General features: G+C 35.8%; 1 protein-coding gene and 1 long non-coding RNA gene across 3 annotated transcripts in view; one reads left to right on the forward strand and one right to left on the reverse strand.

The window, feature by feature from the left end:
- Window positions 1-4,502, forward strand: part of LOC116080036 — a 36,577-nt gene extending 32,075 nt beyond the window's left edge. Inside the window, exons 4-5 of the long non-coding RNA XR_004114291.1 lie at window positions 3,200-3,255; window positions 4,346-4,502. This is a non-coding gene — a long non-coding RNA (uncharacterized LOC116080036). The remainder of the gene's footprint in view (window positions 1-3,199; window positions 3,256-4,345) is intronic.
- The window catches only part of Mdga2 (MAM domain containing glycosylphosphatidylinositol anchor 2), a 743,089-nt gene that overhangs the window by 267,813 nt on the left and 462,148 nt on the right, over window positions 1-13,128 (reverse strand). The gene's annotated exons all lie outside the window — the stretch shown is intronic.

A 13,128-nucleotide genomic window follows, 5' to 3' on the forward strand; every position in this document is an offset into this window, starting at 1 on the left:
TTAATCGCCATCTTTTGCAAATAGAGTCTTCTCTGGAGAGGTTGGGGAAATGTTCTCATCTATGAGTGTAACTAGAAGCTGCCAGGAGTTGATTCGAAACTATGTCCATTTATCACAATAACAGTTGTAGGTTTTCTATAACACATGCCTTATCTAGCCACAGGTACTTGCTATCCCTGAAATTGGTGCCAGATATAGGTTTCATCTTGTGGAAGAGTCCTTAATCCAATCGGAAAATGTTTGGTAGCTACTACGATGATCACTTTGCTGTTGTATTAGTAGATATGCCTTCTAATACCAGGTTAGTCATTATTTTAGATCTCAGAGTCCACAGCAGGATAAGATCATTGCTTATTTTTCAAAGTGCTGGAAGTTGCTATCTTAACAAAGGGTGAAGCTTCCAAGTGCATACTTGATTTCTCCATGTTCTCTGTGGTTTTATCAGCAATAGTTTATCTCTGTTAAGTTGCAGAGGCTAACTAATTGTATTTGAATTATCATCACTATTATTAATATTATTTTATAGAATAGCACCACCTTCATAGTCTATGAATATGTACTTTATTTTGACAACACAATTCTTTTACATGGGAAACTGGCATGTAAATAAGTGTAACTAATTTTGCCTGGTTGCTTTTCTAAAGAAACACGCATCTCAACAAAAGCACATGAGCATAATTATTTTTTTTTTCTGCATTTCAGTCACATTTTTTCATTTTCTTAATTTTTATGTATTTGATTGCATCAGGTGATGGGTCATTGCTATTTTAAATTGCACTTTCCTGGTTATTGTGATCTCAAGCAGCATTTAATTTCATAAATGGCCTTCTATACTTTTTTTTTCTAATTCCTTATGAAGGTCTTTTGTTTATTTTCATTTGAATTAGTTGTCCTGTCAGTTAAAATATTTTTAAAAATATCAGTATATCACTAATGTGGAAGTCTTCTTTATAGTTGTTTAATAAATATTCTCCTGGACAAAATAATAGACTGTCTCTATTTGTATAGGAATGATTCACTATATAAGGATAGTTATCCCCCCCAACATGGCAAATGAAATTTTACTACATCTAAAATTCAATTTTGAATGTGTTATGATTAATAAGTTAGATTTTGTTTTATTTCTTTATTTCTGATGTCTGAAGATACTCAGCACTCTCCTTTAATAGTTCATTCTATGACAAGCAGTTGAATCCCACCTTTATTGTATATTAAAGTATACCATGTAATAGGACCTTCTTCTGGTCTATTTTCTGTGCTATATGAATTTGTCTATTCCTATGTAAAATCATAGTCATGTGACAGGGAAGATTCCTAGCTTACAAGTTCTGCTAAGACAGTTTCTCAGATCCTAGTCCATTGCTGCTGTTCAATTTCACACACTGTTGATCATCCTCTGCTTCCTGTATTAGAGTTAATGTCTAGAGTATTTTACTTTACTCAAACTATAAAGCACACACATACAAACACAAAATTTTCTAATATTCTCATTGGGATTGTATTACATTTATGCTCATTTTTGGGGGTGGGGCAAAGCAAAAAGGAGAAAGTCATCTGCAAGTCTGCAGTCATAAAACCTGAGTACTTGACCACATTTCTTGGGCCAGATAAAGAAGTGTATTTATACCAGGCAGCATTTAGTATAGAATCTCATCATTTACATTTTGCTTTTCCATTGCCATTAAGGGCTGAATTGAATATCTCTTAATGTTACCATCTTTCCGTATGTACAAATCAGAACTTAATTTGTGTCTCTTTATTATAAATTTGCCAAATATTTTTCCTACTTAATTTGCATTATAAGAGGTTTGCCTGTTTTAGATGCCTTTTATCACATATTCATTATAATTTTATTTTAAACATTTATTGTTATTTTAAACTTTTGTATTTGTCTGTATATGAGTATATACCACAGGTATGTGAGTGCCCCATATGAGTACATACCACAAGCATATGAGTGCCCCAAAAGAGCGGAAGAGTGTGTTAGATCCCTTGGAGCAAGTTACAGGTGTTTGTGAGTCACATGGCACAGACTATGAGAATCAGACTTTGGCCCCCTGCAAGAGCAGCAAATGCTTTTAAAAGCTGCACATTTGTCCAGCATGTTAACATGCCAAGATTTGTGTTTTCACACTTTCTATTTGTTTCTGTTATCTGTCATTCTATCCTTTGTATTCAGTTATAAATAATGAAGACAAGCATTAATTCATATTTTATATTTGAGTAACAGAGGCTGCATATCATATTCACTGGGTTCAGTATTTGTGCACAGAGAGCTTAGATTTCAAGGTGGCGGCTAGTACACTGCTAATATCCCTTCAACACAGAGGGTATTGAGATCTATTTTGAATATCTAACTAGAATGGAGCTGCTAATTATGTGGTTATTATAGAAAACATTATGTTTGGAACTTCTGTTCCACAAGTCTCTACTTATTAGAATTCAAAGTTTGGCTCTCAAAATCTGAAATAAATTAGTTAATATACTTATGAAGATATAACTTTTTCTTTTCCAAAATTATTCACATCGAGTCTCCCTTTTCCTTTCATGTCAATAATTTAACTGACCCCAATGGCAGGGTCAGGGCCTGACTACTGCTCCTTGCCTCTGACAAGAAATCTTTAAATATATACTTATTCCCTTTCTTTAACCTCAACGGGAATTTCTCGGCCTTGTTTCATTTTTAGACCTCTCTCATAGAAGGTCACAGCTTCCCGATTTGTATTTAGATTCTTACTGAACACAGAGCGTGCTACCCACCACTCCCAGAGGTTTCATCACATTTCTCTCAGCCCACCCTCTCCAATGTTGGGGTCTCTACCTCCTTTTCCCTTCAGACTTGCATAGCCCATGCTCTCTGTTTATGGAATGGGTGATGCCTACATGCGAGCTTAGCTTGCCAGTGATCTTTGCTTTCATTTTGTCCCAGGGTCAGTGGCATCATCACTGGCTCCAGCATTCCTACCTGCACTCTTTGCCTTACTTACTCTGTCTTCTCTCTCCTGGAGTCAAAATAAGATACCTTTCCTCCTTTCCTCTTTTTCACGATATAATTTAATTTTCTTCTTTTAATTTTGGAATTATTACTATATTGGTTTTTATGATCATCTTTCTTCTGATTTAGTTTTAATTTAATCCCTTCAAAATTTTACAAAACATGACATAAATTAAACTTATGGTATTTTTTTTTTGTCCGTAGACAGTTGAATGTGCATATGTGGATGCATATGTTCATGCACTGAAGGCCCACACACAGTGAGTAAATTTTCTTAATTATGCCACTTAAACAGTTTTAACTGTTTGTACTTATTACACTTGGCAAACACCCTTTTTCACTCTAGATATATCTTTATCCAAAAAGTTTTTTTCTGACCACAGGAGACATTAGGGTTTGTAATGCCGGTTGTTAATATCAAATGTAGAGAACTGATAAGTGAAGGAAGACTTAGGTCCCTGTCTGAGGGCCAGTGGAATATCAGAATTCATGGCCCTGTCCTATACTCCCTGTTGTTGTATTTCTCACCCTACAAGCAGAAACTGCAAGCCCAACCCAGCCTGTTCTGTATCACATAACCCTTAGTGGTCCATCAGGAGAAGGAAAATATACAGAGCACATCTTCACTCAGATATTCATAACTCTAGTCGAATGCTGATAAGTACCTGAGGCATCTTAAATTTAATACTGATCAGTTTATGATCATGTATAAAAGAATATTTTCATGAGTATAAAAATTAAAAACATTAGTACAACACATTTCTCACATTTATACTGTTCATCAATGATATACTTCAAATCCTGAATTTACCTTGTTCTTGCATTTCATAACACACATATGACTTGTCCTTGGCAACATCCCTGCTATCTTTAGCAACCACATATTATATTTGCCTTTAATATAAATTGCATACAGAGACACACATAATTACACACATACTTTTATATTCTTACATTTCAAGAAAAAAATCCAACAAAGTCAAAGAAAAGATGTACCTTTTTAAACAACTCTTCTTAAAAAATTGTATTTATTTGTGTGTGTCTGTATCTCTCTGTGTGTCCCTGTACATGTATACAATAATCCACAGACGTATAAAGAAAACATCAGGTCCCTGTAGTCTGTGATTCATCAATGTGGGTATTCTGAGCCAAATTCGAGTCTGCTAGAAGGGCTACAAGCATGCTTAATTGCTGAGTCATCTCTTTAGCCCCTATTAAAACAATTATTCATTTAAATATGCTAATCCACTTCTCTGTTTTTTCTACCTTTATTCTAATTGTTCCTAGATTCTATTCAGAATCATCACAGTGCTCTTTTCTAAGTCATGGCTGCTACTCCCTGTTCTCTAGGTCTGCACTGAGAGACTACAACTACTAGAGTGAAGGGATGGAAGAATGCACTGTCCACTGAGGCAGGGAAAGACTTTCGTTTGTGGATAAAATGAGTGCTTAGAAATTGGCTCTTATTGTTGAAGATATGATACCATTAAAGAGAAATCTCCTGTTCTATCTTGGGCACTAGAAGTGGTGTTAAAAGGACAATATCTCACCCATAAAAAACTCATTTGTAAAAACATTAAAATTCATTTGAAAGGAGAAAAAGCTAACTGATAAGGTTGCTAAAGGGTTTCTTGCTTGAAAACAACCACAGAAGAGAGTGTTCCAGAGGGTCAGGTGTTTAAAGCTCACAAACACTGACCTCACTGATGTCCCAGAGGGCCAGGCTCCATACTAAGCAAGCAATAAAACTTGACCACACCATGCACTCAGTACAGACTTTACCATCCTGATAGAAGCACAAGGAGGGTGGGAATCAGCTCATTAAAGCTTAAGCCAAGCTCCCAAAAGGCACTGAGTACACATGATGCTAGTGAAAGTGTGATTCTCTGAAAGAGCACAGGAGGCCAATGTGTGAAGCTGAGAATTTGAAGCATAAGGTGTCAGGAGACCCCATGGTGCTGGAGATGCTAGAAGGAGGCAACATCAGCTAAGGAAATCTTCAGGCATGGAGTGGAACTGGCTCATGGGAAGGCTATGCATGCTTTAGGTGTTAGAGGTAGAGAGGTAGGGCTGCTTTTGGAGCACAGAAAATTCAATAACGATCCTCAGATGGTGGATTTAGGTTGCCACATTTGGTGTTTGCCAAATATCCATTGGTCTTGTTTTGGTACTGTCTGTTTAGTAAGCTCTCATCACTCCCATTTAAATGACAATATTTACTCTGTGCCAGTGAATGTAGAAATAAGACTGTGCACTTATATTTTTGAACCATGTTAGAGCTAGTAAAAACGTATAGGGACTTTTGAAATTGGGCTGACTGACTGAATGCATTCTGCTTTATGTAATGACTATTAACTTATGTGGACAAGAGGAAGAAGTTATGGTTTAAGTGATGTATTTAGGAGTTGACAAGTTGACTTGTCATGGTTGATATCAACTTGGCATGATCCAGAATCTCATCTTACTCAATATATATATTAACAATAAATAAATGTTTAAGATAAAAATGCTTAAGATCACATGCTTTAATCTGCTGTTATAAACAACCCCCCCCAATTTTCTCTAAAGGAGTAGGTGATCAATTGCAGATATGTTTAATGTTTGAGTTGATAGTAGTTATAACTTTGCAAATAATTATGGGTAATGGTGAAATGAGGTTAAACATTTTTCCTTCATAAATATCTTTCAAACACTATTAAACATATAGAAAGATATACTTAAAAATCCACATCTGGGTTAATGGTTGAATAAATGATTATGTTTTATAAATGAAATTTCAAATAATTTCAAACCTTCTGTTTCTATTTACCAGGTGAACATTCTCATCTAATACCAATTGTTCTTCAAAAATATTCCTTCTATCGTTCTATCATTCAGTCAACTTCAATTAAATCAGAAGATAATATATCCTAGTCATTTATTTTTTGATAAGAAGGAAGGAACAAAAGAAAAAATATATCAACATTGTCCTTGTGAAATTCACATTCTTTTGAAATGTACAAACAGTAAATAATAAATCATAGAATATTTTTGAACACTTCTGAATATGATAAATGGAAGTACAAAAGCATAGTATGATACTGAGTAAGGTAAACAACCAGAACATTCCTCCAAAAGTAAAGGGTGCATAAAGTCAATTCCATAAGGGCTGTCGGTTAAGAATTTCAGGTAAAGGAAGTAGATGCAGAGGCTTTGGAAGGGGCAGCAGATGTGTGGATTTTATTAAATGATGTAAAAGTATCATCAGTAAGTGATATGTAAGCAACGGTGAAGAAATAGGAGTGAAGTTTATAGAGGGTTCCCAAAACAAAGGCTTGTGTGGTAGAGAAGTGCAGAGTCTTCGATATGATTCAAACATGCTTTGACATGAACTAATCTGACTTTCTATAACAGGTACAACTACGATGCTGAAGATGTACTGAAAGGGAAAATAATGAATATAGGATGGCCAAGTAAATGCTTTGTAGTTGTCTGAGAGTATAGGTGTATACCAGTAGGAACTGATATTATTTAAAGGATACAAAATGATATCACAGATGCAATGATATTGTAAAATAAATTTCAAGGCCTCTGGAGAAAATATTGTATTCATTGTGCACGGATGGCATCATAAAACTGATTTTATAAAATGAACCATCAGATCAATGACATTTTACTCTTTAGCTGCATGAAATGGTAAAGGTTGATTTGATATTTTGCAGCAAAGATTGTAAATTACTAGAACTGTAAAATAGAAACCCAGGTCCTGATAGTTACGAGGTCATAAGCTACTAAACATAGATGGAACTGTCTGAGCCATCAATGAAACACCCAGAATCTGATCTTACTGCATTGTTCTTTCTCAGTTATAGTATTTGAACTGGTAAGTGGTTGTTTTCGTGGTTTCAATGGTTTAGTTTGTACTTACCAAGTACAGACCTTACCATCTGAATTCTACTTTCATAGATTGAATATATTCCATCCATTTTCCCTCCAGTATCTTAATGTCTAGATTATGGGAGATCTAAATACTCAGGCAACAAGATATACCCAACACCAATATTGAACCAGGAACAATTGATGCAAAATAGTTGTTGCCATTGGAGATATATTCCAGTGGCACACAGTGAAGCTGAATGCTGAGTTGCCCAGAACACAAGGAAACTGTGTTGTGGCAATGCGAGTTGTTTAATATGAATCACAGCTCTGGGTGCACTGGCTGCACACGTGGCTGTCTTGTCCTCCTAGGTTTCTGGAAGGACTCAGGTGAGGCTCTTAAGTTAGAATACCATTTCCCAGGTTGGTTTCTAATATTGCTGTGGCCTTAGTAATTTTGTAAAATTCACTTTGCACATTTCTTGATTTATTTGTTGTTCAGTCTATTATGTAGGTAGGAAGGAAGGTATTTAAACCAGTCAGATTTTCTATCAACCGCTTTTATGCAATCATTCATTAATTAGTGCTTTCAATTGGAGGAAGCTACAAGTCAACTTCCTTCTCCCACTGCCCCTAAGCCTAGTTGATGAGCTATTTTTTTTCTCCAGCCTTTGGATGAAATTTCAGACACATTTCACAGTTTCTCAGTTCCCTGTAGTCAATCACAAGAACAATCCCATTTCTGTAATTAAAATGTCCACTTCAATAATTAACAAAGAAGACCTGTGAACTTTGCAATTTATGTGTTCCCTATTCAGCACAGCTGAGTACTAGTTGAGGCTTGATATGCTGAGACTCCGAGCGGAAAGGGAAGGCACAGGCATTTATCTGTTAGGACTTCCTTTCTACACTTACTACTCACATGGCACTACATAGATGAGTGAAATGTGAGGGGCCAGGACAAAGAGAACTCCATTCTTTGTAGAAAAAGAAGCCAACATTATTTTGTATATCTAAGGATAACATTGGTGGAGCTGGAGAGATGCTCGACAATACAGGTAATAACAATTATGACTCTCGCAGAGAATCTGGGTATAGTTCCCAGAACACACACAACAGCTCACAACTATCTACAACTCCACTTCCAGGGAACCTGATGTTCCCTTCTGGCCTCTGTGAACACTGCATGCATCGGGTACACCTAAAAACCATGATGTAACGCATTCATACACATACAATAATACCAAAATTTTAAAAATAACATTATTGACTAAAAATCAAATAATTCCTTTTTGTTTTGTGTTTTGATTTCTTCAATTTTTATAAGCAGCTACACCTACCACTTGGAAATTTAATTTTATTCACAGTCAACACATATACAGTACTTACTTTGTTAGTACAAAAATATGTTTCTGAATATGTAGTTTTTCTATTTCTCAAAGGAAATGCATCTTACATTTCTATTTTTTTATTTTTAAGAAAACTGAGACCTTCTATGTATAACACAGGTACGGGCATGCTCTGTTCTTAGGCAAGGCATCCTCGCTTACTAGTGGACATACTAGTGACACACTGCTGTACTCAGAGATCAGAACATTACTCAGACCTCATCAGAGATGCTTCTTCTGAAGTACATGGTTATTATCACTGAGATCCACAACTGGACAATTTGCAGATTGAGAGATTCTGGAGCACTTACCCCATAATAATTTTATCAAAACCTTCCACCCAATGTCAGGGATCTAAATAGAAGATGAAGCAGAAACATTGTAAGAGACAGAGGGGGTAGATGACTTCAAGGAAAGAAAATCTTTCAGACACAGCAGGGCTGATGCACATATGAGCTCAGAGGGACTGTGCACATATAAGCACACACAAGACCTGCAAAGGTTCAAAGCCTGCAAAACCTAGCATGGAAAAGGAGAAGTAAACATGAATCCCTCCCTTAACCAAGAAGATGTTTCATTTGACACCAAAAATAAACATTTAGAAGGACTTTTATATAGTTTATTAAAACCAAAATATCTTCAATTTTATTAGTCAACAAATTACCTAATAATTAATAGAGTCCATATTTATTAAAGGAAATTAAAGTAAATGTAACTAAGTGAAACCACACCAAATTAAAAAAAAATAAGTTACAGTGTAAAATAAATGCCCCTCTTCATATTTTCAACATCTAGTCAGATCAGGACCAAGGATGAGTTAATAAATACTAACATATTTGCATAATAATACAGTTCATTTGGAATCACATGGGACTTAGAGCTACTAACTTTCAGAACACTCAAACGTATATGTAAATTGCTTTCCCCAAATACTACTAACAGACAAAGCTTTGACAATGATATAAATAGGGCATCATGACATATTTTATGTTATATGTTTTATACGTGATGTAATGGTGTCGAAACCCACAAGAGGCCAATTTTATGAAGATATGTAATTTTCTCAAGTGGCTCCCAGCCAATGACAGCATTACAACTGTATATTAAGCAGATATCAGAGCATTTGAGCTCACTAGAGTAGCAGAAGGGGTGTCTATCAAGTTGTCATAGTAGAACCAAATAATCACAGCTAATTTTGTGACATTTTGATCTAACACTGAAACATTACTTTTGTTTACATGTCTTTTGACTGAATAGTTCTTTAAAGTACGTGTTTATAGGCATTCTTTAGAAATTCTTACACTTTAGTGATAAAAATGCTTGTTTCGTGGTCGAAAACAGTAAAATGTCACCATAAGTGTTTGACATACCTACAATTCTGTTAATTTTAATATTTCTAGAATATGCACTCACTTTCAACCTGTTATGACACTTCCAACAAAAATAAACGAGAGCAATCTTCCCTAGTGACTCTGTTTTATGACGATAAGAATGAAGTCATAGCCTTCACTGTTGGTGGTGTTGGCATCTTTTATTTGCCTTACAATAACGTTCTGTGTTTAAGTATGTGATCACAGTTTGATTCTTTGAATACTCACTAAATCATCAGTACATTAGACGTAAGAGAAAAGAGAAAAGGACAACAGCAATAGGAAGTCTTCCTTGAAAAGACTGACAATGGGAGACTGATAGTGAGGAGATCCTAAATCAAGAGGCTAAATTGTGTGCTGAAATTTACAAGAACCCATTGTGTTCTAGCCACTTTACGTGTACTGTATTATATATCTAATTTATAAAATGTGATGTGAATCACCCACTCTCATTGTCATTTACAGTTTTAGAAGTCCATGTGGTGTGTGTATGTGTGTGTGTGTGTGTGTATGTTGATAGCCAATAGATTCCATGATGTTTGTACAGATGTTAGAGGACAATTCTTGGGAGAAGCTTCTCTCTTTCCAACTAGGAAGAGTCAGGTTGGCAGCATGTACCTTTACCTGTGGAATCACCTCACTCACCCCTTTCATTACTACTTCAAAGGCAAAAAACTTACATCACTCATTCCTCAGAGATGCTGAGGAACTTGATGGATACCAAAGATTCAAGAAATAGCACATAAACTCAAAGTTATCATTTGACAACAATTTGTACATTGAATGATACCGTTATCTCCTTCTTGGAGCAATATTCACATATACTTACATATGGACAAGTATTCACATGTTTAATTATGAGTTTGCAAATGGTTTTAGACACAACTACAATATTAAAATAGAAAATAGATAAAATATTCTACACAATATCAGCATTCCACATGAATAAATTTCTATAAAGATGTTTCTAAACTAATTTTAGTTTTTTTGGTTTATATTCTTCCAAGGCTGTACTTACCGTATCTAAAGTATCTAAGGATGACAAACCTAGTTTAGAAAGGTAACAGACAGTATAAATATATGTAAATTGATTACATATATGAATATATGTAAATTTGATTATATGTAAATACATTTGTAAATGTATTGTAAAATGTGTGTGATAAATAGTATTTCACATCTATAATTCATATTCCAGGCATGGAGCTACAGAAAGAAACCTAAAAGAAAACAAAAACCTTTCCTTCTTCAAAGAGATAGAAATTCAATACAGTTTCAAAAAATAAAAGAGGCAAAAAATAACATTTTGTGTGACTATGACATGGAAACTAGTGGAGACTGTAATATTAGGGATATGTGATTCATACATATATGCCTTACCCAAATTTACACAGGAACTAAGTAATAAACAATTATGGTTTTGACAGAAGAGATGGAGAAAATGATAACTCAGCTTAGTTTAGGAAAGTGAAAAGTCACTGCTTAGCTCCAAACACAGGGAACAATACAAAGATTGGAAGTATTAGCTAGTGCTGTATATTTGGGGAATAGCAAGACATCTACAATAAGCAGATCAACAGATATGATTATTTGTCTAACAAGCCATGAACCAGAAAACTGGTGTTAGAGAACACATCTACCCAGCTGGACAAGAACTTGCTTGATAAAGAACTTTTGTAGAGGTAACATTTATTCACATTGTATTAAGGTATGTCTCTCTATATATTCTATTGTTAATTGCTGATCTGGCAATGAGCTAAATGTTGGCAGAATATTTGGAATTGTCCTCTAAATAGCCCAATTCCGATTTTCTATATGTGAATGCTTGTCCTTCCTCACCTGCCCAAATAATTGTCTGAGATTATCTTGTTAAAAAGCAATGCCAAGGCTGGAAGGTGGGAGTGGGTGGGGTGTGTGGAAGAGCACCCTCATAGAGGCAGGGAGAGGGGGATGGGATAAAGGGTTTCTGGAGGGGATAACTGGAAAGAAGAGAACATTTGAAATAAATTTGATAACATGGAACTGAGCACAGAGTCCCCAATGGAGGAGCTAGAGAAAGGACCCAAGGAGCTGAAGGGTTTGCAGCCCTTTAGGAGGAACAACAGCATGAACTAACTTGTACCCTCAGAGCTCCCAGGGACTAAACCACCAACCAAAGAGTACACATGGTGGGACTAGTGGCTCCAGCAGCATATGTAGCAGAGGATGGTCTAGTAGGACATCAATGGGAATAGAGGCCCTTGGTCCTGTGAAGGTTCTATGCCTCAGTGTAGGAGAATGCCAGGGCCAGGAAGTAGGAGAGAGTGGGTTGGTGAGCAGGGGGAGGGTAAAGGGAACAGGTTTTTCTTTTTCTTTTTTATTTTTTTGGAGGGGAAATCAGGAAAGGAGATATCATATGACATGTAAATAAAGAAAATATCTAAATAAAAAAAGAAATGTAAATAAAAAAATCCAACAAAACAAAACAAAATAAAAACAAAACCAAAGCAAGCTTCCTTGATGGAAATCACTTAGCTCTCAACCCAGTCAAAGGGAAACCCAAAGAAATGGCTCTAGCATTTTCCTGTTGTTGATTGGTTCAGACTGGAATGTGGGACATTATTTTTTGTTTTTTTTGTTTGTTTTGTTTTGTTTTTGTTTGTTTGTTTAGAATAAAGGCTAATAATGAAATAGTGAAATAGTGAAGGGCAGAAAGTGAAATGCAGGACTTCCTGGTAGAGAGAAAGGGACTCTGGGAAGAAGAGAGTGGAAGGGCTTTTCACCAGGAGATGTGAGAAGAGACAGTTGTTAGTACAGAACTGGAAGGTATACCTAGTCAGGACCAGGATAGATGGTCAGGTAAACTTGGATGAACTAGTGGAGAGCCTGCTCAGCCAAGGCCTAAGCGTTGAAACATTAAAAGGTCTCCATGTCATTATTTTTGGTTGGCAGATCATCAAAGTCATATAACAAATTTTAGTTGAAAATTTCCTGGGATTTGGCCTTTGGTTAGCAGAGCATTCTTATGGCGAAATAATGTTAAAAAATTAAAACACTATGACTAAAAATTATGAGACAGCCAAATAAACAGAAGCCATAAATTTGAATATCTAAATTTATCTCATTACTTCCATTCAGAATCTCTTTTGATGAGGACATCATTTTATAATATCTTTTTAGTTGTATTTACTCTCATAATTCTTTTTTTTTAGATATTTTCTTTATTTACATGTAAATTTCTCCTTTCCCAGTTTCCCCTCCAAAAAACAAACAAACAAAAACAACAAGAACAAACCCCTGTTGCCCCCCCATGCCTGGCATCCCACCCTCTCCCACTTATTGGCCCTGGCATTCCCCTACACTGGGGCACAGAACCTTCACAGGGCGAGGTCCTCTCCTCCTATTGATGATCGAATTTGCAATCCTCTACTATACACATGCTGCCAGAACAATCAGAACCACCATATGCAGTCCTTGTGTACTGGCTGGTTTTGTGTGTCAACTTGACACAGGCTGGAGTTATCACAGAGAAGGGAGTTTC

Source organism: Mastomys coucha, unplaced genomic scaffold (assembly GCF_008632895.1).
Source record: "Mastomys coucha isolate ucsf_1 unplaced genomic scaffold, UCSF_Mcou_1 pScaffold6, whole genome shotgun sequence".
Taxonomy (NCBI): Eukaryota; Metazoa; Chordata; class Mammalia; order Rodentia; family Muridae; genus Mastomys; species Mastomys coucha.